Here is a 10451-nt window from a genome sequence, read left to right on the forward strand (position 1 = left end):
AAAAACATAATAATTTTGAAGCGAACTTTAAAAGTTTCTTTTAAAAAAAACTCAAAATGGTTCAAATAAGTTGTAAGCTTTGTTTTGATTCAAAAAGGTTTAAATTAAGCTTCAAAATGAATTTACAAAAAGGAAAGCTACTCTTTCTCCCTCTCCTTAGGTCGGTTCTGGCCAGCCTAGCCCTCCCCAATAGCTCCCTTTCTCTATCAGGCCCGAAGCCGTCGGCCCACCACTCCCTCTCCCCGTGCTGGAAACCACCTACAGCTATTGCGCTTTGGCCTGCTCCGCACAGCAGCGGAGGTCATCACTGCTGCACGTTCACCAGTCGAGAAGGGCATGTTACTCCGCGTGCTGCCCTTCCGACTAAAGGGCGTCCCGGTTCGGGAAAGCGGAGCTAAAGTCCCTCTTCCTCTTTAACATCGATTGGTTATACCAACCGGTGTTAAAGGGTCCTGCCAGGGTTGTCATGTTACATGACTCTTACCAACCGGTGTTAAAGGGTTCCTTTTTTTTGGTTCATTTTTTCGGTTTTGTTTATTGTTTATATATAATAATAATAGGTTTGTCAATACATATTTTATGCTGATATAATAATATATATATATATTACACGCATATTAAGCATATATAAATATTATTATAGGCTTAGCTTTATAATTAAGTTTTGCCTATAATAAAATGAATAGACCACATCAATAATTAAATAGATGGATATGTAAAAAGCTTTATACATAGTTTATAAGTACAAAATTTGTAATACATATATACATAGAGTTTTTTTTCCGAATCTCTAAAGCTGATATAAATGATCATCGTTTTTTGGAATAAGAGTTTCGTTGCCATTGAAGTAAAACTCGTCGTTTGGATTGATCACTTGCTTGTGGAGAAATCCTGCTTTCGTCTCTTGAATAGCTTTGATGCGGTCTTTTTGCATGACCTTTTCCCTCAACCATTCCGTCTTCAATTTGAAATAAAATAAAAAAGGTATTAGTTATCTAAGTTATTCAATATAATTCAGGAGATAATGAAAAGAGACATGTAACGTATTCTGAGCGTCTCTGTGGGTGTTTGATTGACGTGTACCATCAAGAATTTGCACACGTAATATCCACATAGGTTGTTCCCCCTTCTTGTTTTAAACACCACTGTACGATATATATAAAAAAGATTCACGACCACGACAATAAGAAAGCTAAAAGTTAGCGAAAGTTTGCTAGCTAGTACAACTTACTTGTGGATGAATTATATTAAGCGGCGCTTTACAACCAATGAGATGTTCACGGTCAATAAATCTTTTCTAAACCCTACACACAGCCATTGTAAATCACACACAAACCTATGGTGAGGAAGAGGCGACAGTGACATTCCTGGAATAACTATGAAGCGCTTGCGCCAACAAATAAACGTCTTCTCAGCTTCACCTAAGGTCTTATCTCCGTCTCCTCCTTCTATTTCTAGAGGCACACTTGAAAGCCCTAGTTTGGTTTTGGATAATTGATGAAACCCTAAGTACTAACTTTTATACTAAGTGTGTGTAGACTTAATGAGGTTGGTACATGCCAAGTAATGGAGCAAGTGATGATCATGGTGATGATGGTTGTTGATATTTGGTAACGCCATCAGGAAATGATCCGCAAGCGCACGGATATCGGTGAGCACTTCACCCGGGAGGTTATCCAGAGTATCGTATTTATATTTTTACCACTCGGAGAAAAGCGTGCATCTGACAAACCAAATCTATTGCTACTACCCTTTAGGCTACAAAGAATGTGATTCGATGTGAGCAATGTATAGAGAAGACTACAACCGTAGTCTCGTTCTAACCTTAGTAAGGATGATCTACTGTTCTATTGGGGAGGCTCACGGAATCTAGACACCACAAAGGATGTTCGACCCGCACCTATAAACCCTACCCGTCCTGCTAACGAGATGTGGGCTGCAAAGGTAACTCGGAAATGTCACGTTCCTCGCTACTATCACGGTCCAGCTAGTCAGGGGATATCTATGAGTACCCTAGCCCAAACATCACGTTTACGCTAGCAATGATTACTCTAAACTCAACCAAAAGAGATTAAAGTAAACTCATAAACCAAAGAACAATAAAACAAGAACTTACTAGAATTTAGAAGTCGAATTACTGAAGAATCCTAGGAGCAAGCCTCGGGTTAGGAGAACTTGATCCCGCAGGTACAACCTCGGAGTAGACACCGACAGGCCGGGCTTCCTCCGATCTACACCTCCACTCTATCTCTCTCAATCTAGTAGATCTAGTCTACTCTCACATTGGATGCTAAGCCCTAAGTCTATTTAGAGGAAAGGTTATCCTTCGAGGGCACCTCTCAACTCTATGATGAACTTGTTCTCCATCAGGGGCCAGGGGGTCTGCTTATATAGTCCCCTCAGGTGAACGTGGGCCGTCGGATCAAACCGACATTGATTGAACGGTTATCCTTGATCCTTTAGGTCGGTGGAGCGTAATCCGCGAGACGGGTCCTGATTGGACTTTGCACCAGGGCGGGCGCCCTAGGGGGGAGGGCAGGCGCTCTGCCCCCGGGCCCGATCGCCTTCCCGTTTGTTCCTGTGGCTTCTGGAGTCTTCTAGATGATAGAAAATTACGTGGCACGTTAATATCTCTATGTAAACCCGACGTGTGGGCCTTTCCTCTATATTTCCTGATAACCCCCTGCAAAAATAGACAAACACCAAAACTCGTGGAATTCTATTAGATAAAACCCTAAGTCTGGGTGTTGGTTGCATTTGGATCCTTTTCTTTATTTATTTGATGATTATATTTGGTACTTAAGGACCGTCAACAATGGTGATGACCACAAGATGATCAAGTGCTCAACTTGGAAAAGAAGAAAGAGAAAAACAAAACCCTATGGAGATCAAGGCAAAGGTATTGCTTTGGGTTTTGGTTTTGGTGATCAAGACACCATAGAGGGTGTGATCACATTTAGGATAGATAGTCGTACTATAAAGAGGGGAATTCCTTGGCTAAGCGGTTATCAAGTGCCACTAGGTGTCATTGTTCATGTGCATGCATTTAGAACCTAGTGAGCTAACTTAACTCCTTCGAAGAAATTGATTGTGAAAATGCTAACACACGTGCACATGTTGGTTTACACATTGTGGTGTTGGCACACTTTGAGAAGGAGGTGGAGTTTGAAGGGTAGAGAGAGGATGGATTCGGCGCTTTTTGAGAAAATGAAGTGCTTATTTTCTATTGCGTCAGTGAGAAATTTGGAGAAGTCATGGGAGTGTTTCTCGCTGAGAAACACTCACCGGACACTGTGTCTGTGCGTCCGGTGTGCTGCTAGTGCCTGGCTCAGCTAGGGTTAGGCACCTGACGCGGGCTTGACCCTGTTTGTGCGTCCGGTGTGGCCTGACCTCAGTGGGCGTCTTTGACTGAGAGCACCGGACGCTCAGGGTGCGTCCGGTGGTGCGCGTCCGATGTTCATGCGTTTTGCAGTGCTCTCTGGTAAGGGACCGGACGCTCAGGAGCGCGTCCGGTGGTGTGGATCCGGTGACCCCGCGCGTCTGCAGACCTCTCTGCGTATAAGACCGGTGTGCACCGGACGCGTCCGGTGCAAACTTGAGTGCGTCCGGTGCTCTGCTGGTGACCGTTAGAGATCAACGCATGAAAGTGAAAACTACAACGCGTGGCAGTTTTCAGGGCACCAGACGTAGGGCTTGAGCGTCCGGTGGTTCCCTACGGTGCGTCCGGTGACCCCGAGTTTAGTCCAGTGAAAGAACCAATGACTCTATTTGCTTGAGGGGCTTATAAATACGTGTTGGCTGGCTTGGAGCTCACCCCTTTTGGCATTCTAGCATACTTGACATCCTTGTGAGCCTAAGCAAACACCTCCCACTCATCTCCTTCATAGATTATTCGTCTTTGTGAGATTGAGAGTGATTCCAAGTGCATTTGCTTGAGTGATTGCATCTAGTGGCACTTGGGGATCGTTCTAGCTGCGGTTTTCTTGTTACACTTGGTGGTTGCCGCCACCTAGACGGCTTGGAGCAGCGGAGGAGTTTTGGCACGAGTTGGTGATTGTTCGTGGCCATCTCCCGGTGATTGTGAGGGGTCTTGTACCTTCCCCGACGGAGAGCCAAAAGGTAACTCTAGTGGATTGCTCGTGTCATTGAGTTACCTCTCTTGTGGGTCAGTTCTTGCGGTGTCCTAGTGATGACGAGGTTCGTGCTACACCTCTTAGCCATCGAACCACCAAGTGTTGGTCGACACAACAAGGACGTAGCGTGCCGGCAAGCACGTGAACCTCAGGAGAAAATTGTGTGTCTACATTGTGATTGTTCATTGGATTTCTCTCAGTGATTGGACTTCATATTATTGATTGGTTCATCCCCTCTACGTGGCGGTATAAAGATCAAATCATCTCTCTTAGATTCCCGCAAACTAGAGTAGCTTACTTACTTGTATAGAAACTTTAGATAGCTCTCTAGTGTAAGTAGTGACATAGATCTTGTGTGCCTAGTGATCATATCAACTAGAATTGTTGGATAGGTGGCTTGCAAACACCCCTTTAGAGCTAGAGCAGAAAGCTATGCTTTGTTATTTACTAACCTCTTGCTCTAGTGAGTTTGTAGAATTTTTAAATAGGCTATTCACCCCCCCTCTGGCCATATTAGGACCTTTCAACACTGCCACAATCTCTCTCAACCCTATCAACCGAGACGCTAGCATATCCAGCTGGTACTGGTCGATTACGGATTCTTAGAGTTCTCGTTCGGTCAATAGGGTTGAAAACACCGATATCCACCTTTTTTTGTTGCATTCCCATCTAGTACATGTAGCTCACAAGTAGTAAAAGCCTCTGTGACATCATCCACCGGGAAGTGTAGCTTCGTGTCATCGTGAATGGTTAGTACTTTCATGGATGCGCAACTGCTTTTCAACTGGCCTAGGCGGCTAATGTTGACCTCAGCTGTGATGTACCTTGCACTTTCATCATTTGACTAAGTGCTTCTTGTACTTGCCTTTTAATCTCCGCCTGCATCTATTCTTCACGAGATTTCTCACGCTCTTGTGACTGCATAACAAAAATTTCTAGCTGGCGGATCCGCTCTGCCTCCTCGTCCTTCTTTCTCTAGCGGCTTCTGTAGGTTTCTCGATCAGCTTCGAATGAATGCAGCCACGGAACTGCCCCATAGCCTCTCGTATGCCCACCGTGCACAGGATTTTCAAGCGCATACGTGAGTTCATCCTTCTCCCTGTTAGGCCTGAACTCACCAGACGGAACCACCTCTCATGCATGGACTAGTCTCTCTACTGCTCTAGAGATTTCTTGGCCCCAAACTAGCGCCCCGGTGTCTGGATCCACGCTTCCCCCATGACCGTAGAACCAATGCTTGGAGCGCTCGCTCAAATTCTTTGCTATTGTCTCGGGTGTGACCCCCCTAGCAAGCATCTCCTGTTTCATTCGGTCCTACTTGGGAATGACACTCTTATAACCATCTGATCCCATATGATGGTGGCATGTCTTTTTACTTGCATTCTCTTGGTTCCTAATGGCTCGTTCCTCGCCCTCTTCTGATGTTTTGTACTGCACGAAGTCATCCCAGAAGGCCATCAACTTTACATATTGCTTGAGGTTGAAATTTGGGGTCTCATTTTTCTTGACAAATTTATTGTACAAAGACTTCTTCCAATTCTAGAACAGTACCACCATCTTCTTCATAGTCCAGTCATAAATTTGCACCTTCAACTCTTCATCGTTGGTGTCGAAGGAGAAAACCGCCGTGATGGCTTTCCAAACTAACTCCTTATCACGATCAGAGACAAAACTGATTTTAGGAGCGCCTCGCTTCTCTCTCCATTCACGAGCACTGATCGGTATTTGGTCTCTCACAAGGTAACTGTTGTGGAAGATAGAACAGATCTGGCTCCTCCTCCGCTCTCCTCTTCTCTCTCCCTATTTTCTAGATTACAACTAGAACTAACTAGAACTAGAACTAGAACTAGAGGAACTAGAACTAGAACTAGATGAACTAGAACTAGATCTAGATGAACTAGAGGTAGAACTAGAAGAACTAGAGGGATCCTCTCTACTTGGATGAAGAATTGAAACCCTAGCTTTGATTCTGTAGAAGAGGTATGATCTCCAGGGGCCAGGGGGCCTTGCTTATATAGTCTTTTCAGATGAATCTGGGCCGTCGGATCAAACCGACATTGATTGAACGGTTATCCTTGATCCTTTAGGTCGGTGGAGCATGATCCCCGAGTTGTACCCTGATTGGGCAGAATAGGAGGGCGGGCGCCCTAAGGACTAGGGCGGGCGCCCTGTCCCTGAGCCCTCTCGGCTTCCGCTTTGTTCCCGTGGCTTCTGGAGTCTTCTAGATGATAGAAAATTGCGCAGCACGTTAATATCTCTATGTAAACCCGACGTGTGGGCCTTTCCTCCGTATTTCCTAATAACCCCCTGCAGAAATAGACAAACACCAAAACTCGTGGAATTCTGTCAGATAAAACCCTAAGTCTGGGTGTTGGTTGCATTTGGATCCTTTTCTATGATTAGTTGACGGTTAAATATGAGCATTAAGGACCGTCAACAAGCTCCCCCAAGCTTAACCTTTGCTCGTCCCTGAGCAAAGATGGACTCAAGAGTTTCTGCAGTGGTTTCATGCCTTAAAGATACACATGCGTTCAAACAAGATCTTATCTCTAGGTTAGGGTAAATTGTTAAGATTTAAACTTACTCATTTTACCTTCCACCATGGGGCTTGCAACCGTCAGTTGTGTCTTGAGCAGTTAAAAGATAGAACGGTCTAGTCAAGCGCCATGTCTCTTGTTCTTTGATTAACTATAGCTCTGGAGTTTTTGCAGATTTTCAAATAAAACTCAGAGATTCCTTGTATGACTCTCTCTAGTCTCTCGTTTGTGGTATTTCTGGATCCTTACCAAGGTAGTAATGGTATATGCCTTCTCTCAAAGTATGTGGTATTTTTGGTATGAGGCATAGTGGCATTGCCTTCTCTCTCACCCTACTCTAATAAGGTTTTGATATCTGGAGCTCATAGGTGGGAGATAGCTAATACATACTTACAAGACATTTATTGCATAGTCAAACCATGGATCCAGAAGAACAAGTCAATAAGTCAAATCAAGATGTGCATGTGTGGCGAATGAATGGTGTATGGTGATGATGGTGATAACAATGGTGAAAGTCTAATTCTACTTGTGCTCTTTTGAGGGGATACATACCTTTCTTGCTCTTTTGAAACTTTTTGAGGAGAATGAGATGCTCTATATTTTCTTTTTCTTTTCTCTTAGGTGGGTATCTTGTACCCCTAATTCTACTGTCGGACACTTGTCCATTTTTTACCTCTCGTCTCACTTTTTCTTTCTTTCAAGGTTCCGAGCATTTGCCCCTTTTTATTTCCTCGTATCTCTTTTTTTTATATTTTTTTAGAGCACTCATCTCTTGAAATAATATATCAAGTGGTAGTAACCGAAATAACTTGAGCATTTATTTCACAAGGGGAAACAGAAATAGGAGAATGTTTTTGGCTATTCTCTCCCGGATTAGGAGTAGAATATTTTTGGGTGGTTCTGGAGATGAAAATGGGTGGATATATGTGGATGCGTACTTCAGGAGTAGAACCAGCATGTGTGAGTGAACGTGCAAGTGAATCTTTATTTAACCACATGACAAGCTCCTAAAGGGTCTACACAGCTTGACCACACTCAATGCTCATAAGCAGTAATTGTGTGGCTCAAAGTCTAGCAAGCATGTATATATGGCTGTGGTAGGAATTTAAACTCTCATCATACAGGAACTCATCATGTGATATTTTAAAGATTTTCAAAGATAAAATTCTCCAGAATTCTAGCATCTCTAGAAATAGATAAACAGCAGCTCAACCTTCCCATATCGTATCGGTTAACGACTTAGACTTTAGATCAAGTACTCTTCCCACAAGTTTAGGTTTAGAGCAAATCTTAATTAAGTACAAAATCTTTATTTGGGTTTTTATGATTATGTATCTTTTTATTATTTGAGTAAAGTACAAACGTGAATAGAACACTTAGCTTAATAAATGGGGGTGCTCTCCCTCAAGCTGGATTTTGACGTAATTTCTTCTGATGTAGCTAGCAGATGGCAGAGGTGTATTTGAATGTCCGCAGCACCCTGACAGTGATTAGGATGTCCTCCGTCTCCTAGTCTTCTTTGATCCTTGAATTTTGTGGAGCTCAAATAGACAACAAAGCTTTGTGGAACTGGTTAAGTGTTAGCATAAATATCTAGCCTTTATCATGTTGAGCCTCCTCAATAAATGTTACACTCTTTGGTAGGATCATAAATTTATTTTTATATTTTCATTTTTATAGGACAGGAATATATTTATTTTATTTTTATGCCACCACAGTGAATGTACTTATGGGTTTTATGCCATGAGCATACTCACATGGGGCTTACTATTTTTAACATTTTTATTTTCTTTTCGAGATGATATGAACCTGATTAACTAAGCAAACTATTTTAAATAATTAAAAGGAAAAGGATAACTACCAAGTTTACCTCTTGGCAAGGCGTTAGGTGTTTTTAAGTCCTCCGAACGGGACTCTCCGTTTTCTCAGTCGTCATGGGATTCGTTGGATGGCGTAGTCGGTGGTTCCGGCGGCGCCTCCTCTTCGTGTATAACTATCTTCTCTCTCCACACCTGACTCGGTGCTACGGTCTCCTCAGGATAGTTCTGTTCAAGTTGTATGTCTTCAGTCCTTACAACTTCTCCTTCATAGTCTGCCCATCCGTCCTTGATGATTTGCTGTAACACCTGAAAATTTTATTTATTCTAAATAGATGAATTGAATTTAATGAATTATTTTGTGAGCATTTTCAATATAGGAAAAATAAATAAATTTGGAAATTAAAATTTATTATAAGATTAGAATAATAATTTTTGTTGCATTCATGCCGGAGCATTTCTTTTGTGATGATTGGTTGGAAAACAAAATGTTTTATTTATTTTCTTTTCCTGCTCGAAAATTCAATTGGAAATTTGGTTTAAGAAAAAGAAAGAAATGGATTTCTCTCCCCCGCGCCCCTTTCTGGGCCGAGGCCCAGCTGGCCGGCTCCCCCTCCCTTCCCCCTCTCTCTCTCTAGCAGCTGACGGGTGGGGCCCACCCGTCAGGTTCATCCCCTTCCCCAAACCGCCAGCCCGATTTCCTCTCTCTCCGTGGAAAACCGCCGAGGCCGAAGCCCCCGCTCCTAGGTTCTCCCCTCCCCGTGTCTCGGTCTTTAAGTTGGAGAGCCCCCGCGCGCCTGAGCTTTTTCCCCCTCCCCATTTTCTTCTCTCTGCTCCTCTCGGCTTGCGCAGAAACCGTCGCAGAGCGCCGCCGAGATCGCCACCGTGGTGGAGTTTTCGTTTGGCCGAGCTTCTTCCCCCGTAATCCCCTTGCCGAACTCCGTTTTGGTCCCGCGAAGTCGCCTAGTTTCTTCTTCTTATTTTTCTCGCCTCGGTTCTCTCTCTAACTGCCGTCGTGTGTGCACAGGAGCATCCTCGCCGCTGTTTCGCGTGGTCAGCCGCCGTCGAGCCGTCCTAGCCCTTGCTCTCGGCGTAGTCGGGTTCGCGGTGAGCTCCTCTTGCCTCCCGTACTCTTGGATTGAAGTTTCGTCTACCGTAGTGTGTTTTCCTCTACTCCGGTAAACTCCCGGCCATGGCGCTGCCTTGAACCTTCTCGGAAACCGCCTCCTCGACCGCGTTTATGGTTTGGAACGGACTCGCATCGCTCTCCTCTTTCTCCCAGTGCGTTCGGAATCGAAAACCGTGCACCGTAGCACCTCATCCGCTCGACTCCGGCGAGCTTCAGGCGGCCGGCCATGGTGGCCACCGTGTTCTTCCCCGTAGCTGGCCTGTGCGCCGTCCCCTTCCTCTCTCTCTCTCTTTTTATTTTTCTTTTAATCCAGCGCGTTCATCTGTGATCCAACGGCCTACAATGCCCCGTACCCCTTCGAGGGCATTTTTGTTAAAGAGCCCCCCAGGAATCCATTTTCGCGCGCGCAGTCCTCGTCCAGAGGGATTTTCTAGGATTTAATTTATTTATTTAAATTCGTTTAAACTCTGCTTTATTTATAGAATTGCCACCGCATTATTTTAGCTATAAAATCGTCGTTTGAACTCCGAATCGATCCGTTCAAGTTGCGTTAGTTTCGTAATTTTGTAAGCTTCGCATTGGTACCACTGTTGTTTAGGTTTACCACTGTTAGATTTCCTAGTTAATTACAAGTCCATAGATTGCTGTTGAAATTCCGTTAAAAGCGTAACTTTCGCGTCGTAAGTCCGTTTTTCGTGAATTTCGCGTTGACGTGATCGTAGCAGCACGTAGATGATTTTGGAAAACTTTTATTTAATTTATTTACTGCTGGTGTACTGTTCTAACTTTAGGAATTGTTCTCTTGCATGTTTGTCTTGGTATGCATGATGATTGT

This window comes from Sorghum bicolor, chromosome 4 (genome assembly GCF_000003195.3).
Source record: "Sorghum bicolor cultivar BTx623 chromosome 4, Sorghum_bicolor_NCBIv3, whole genome shotgun sequence".
NCBI classification, from domain to species: domain Eukaryota; kingdom Viridiplantae; phylum Streptophyta; class Magnoliopsida; order Poales; family Poaceae; genus Sorghum; species Sorghum bicolor.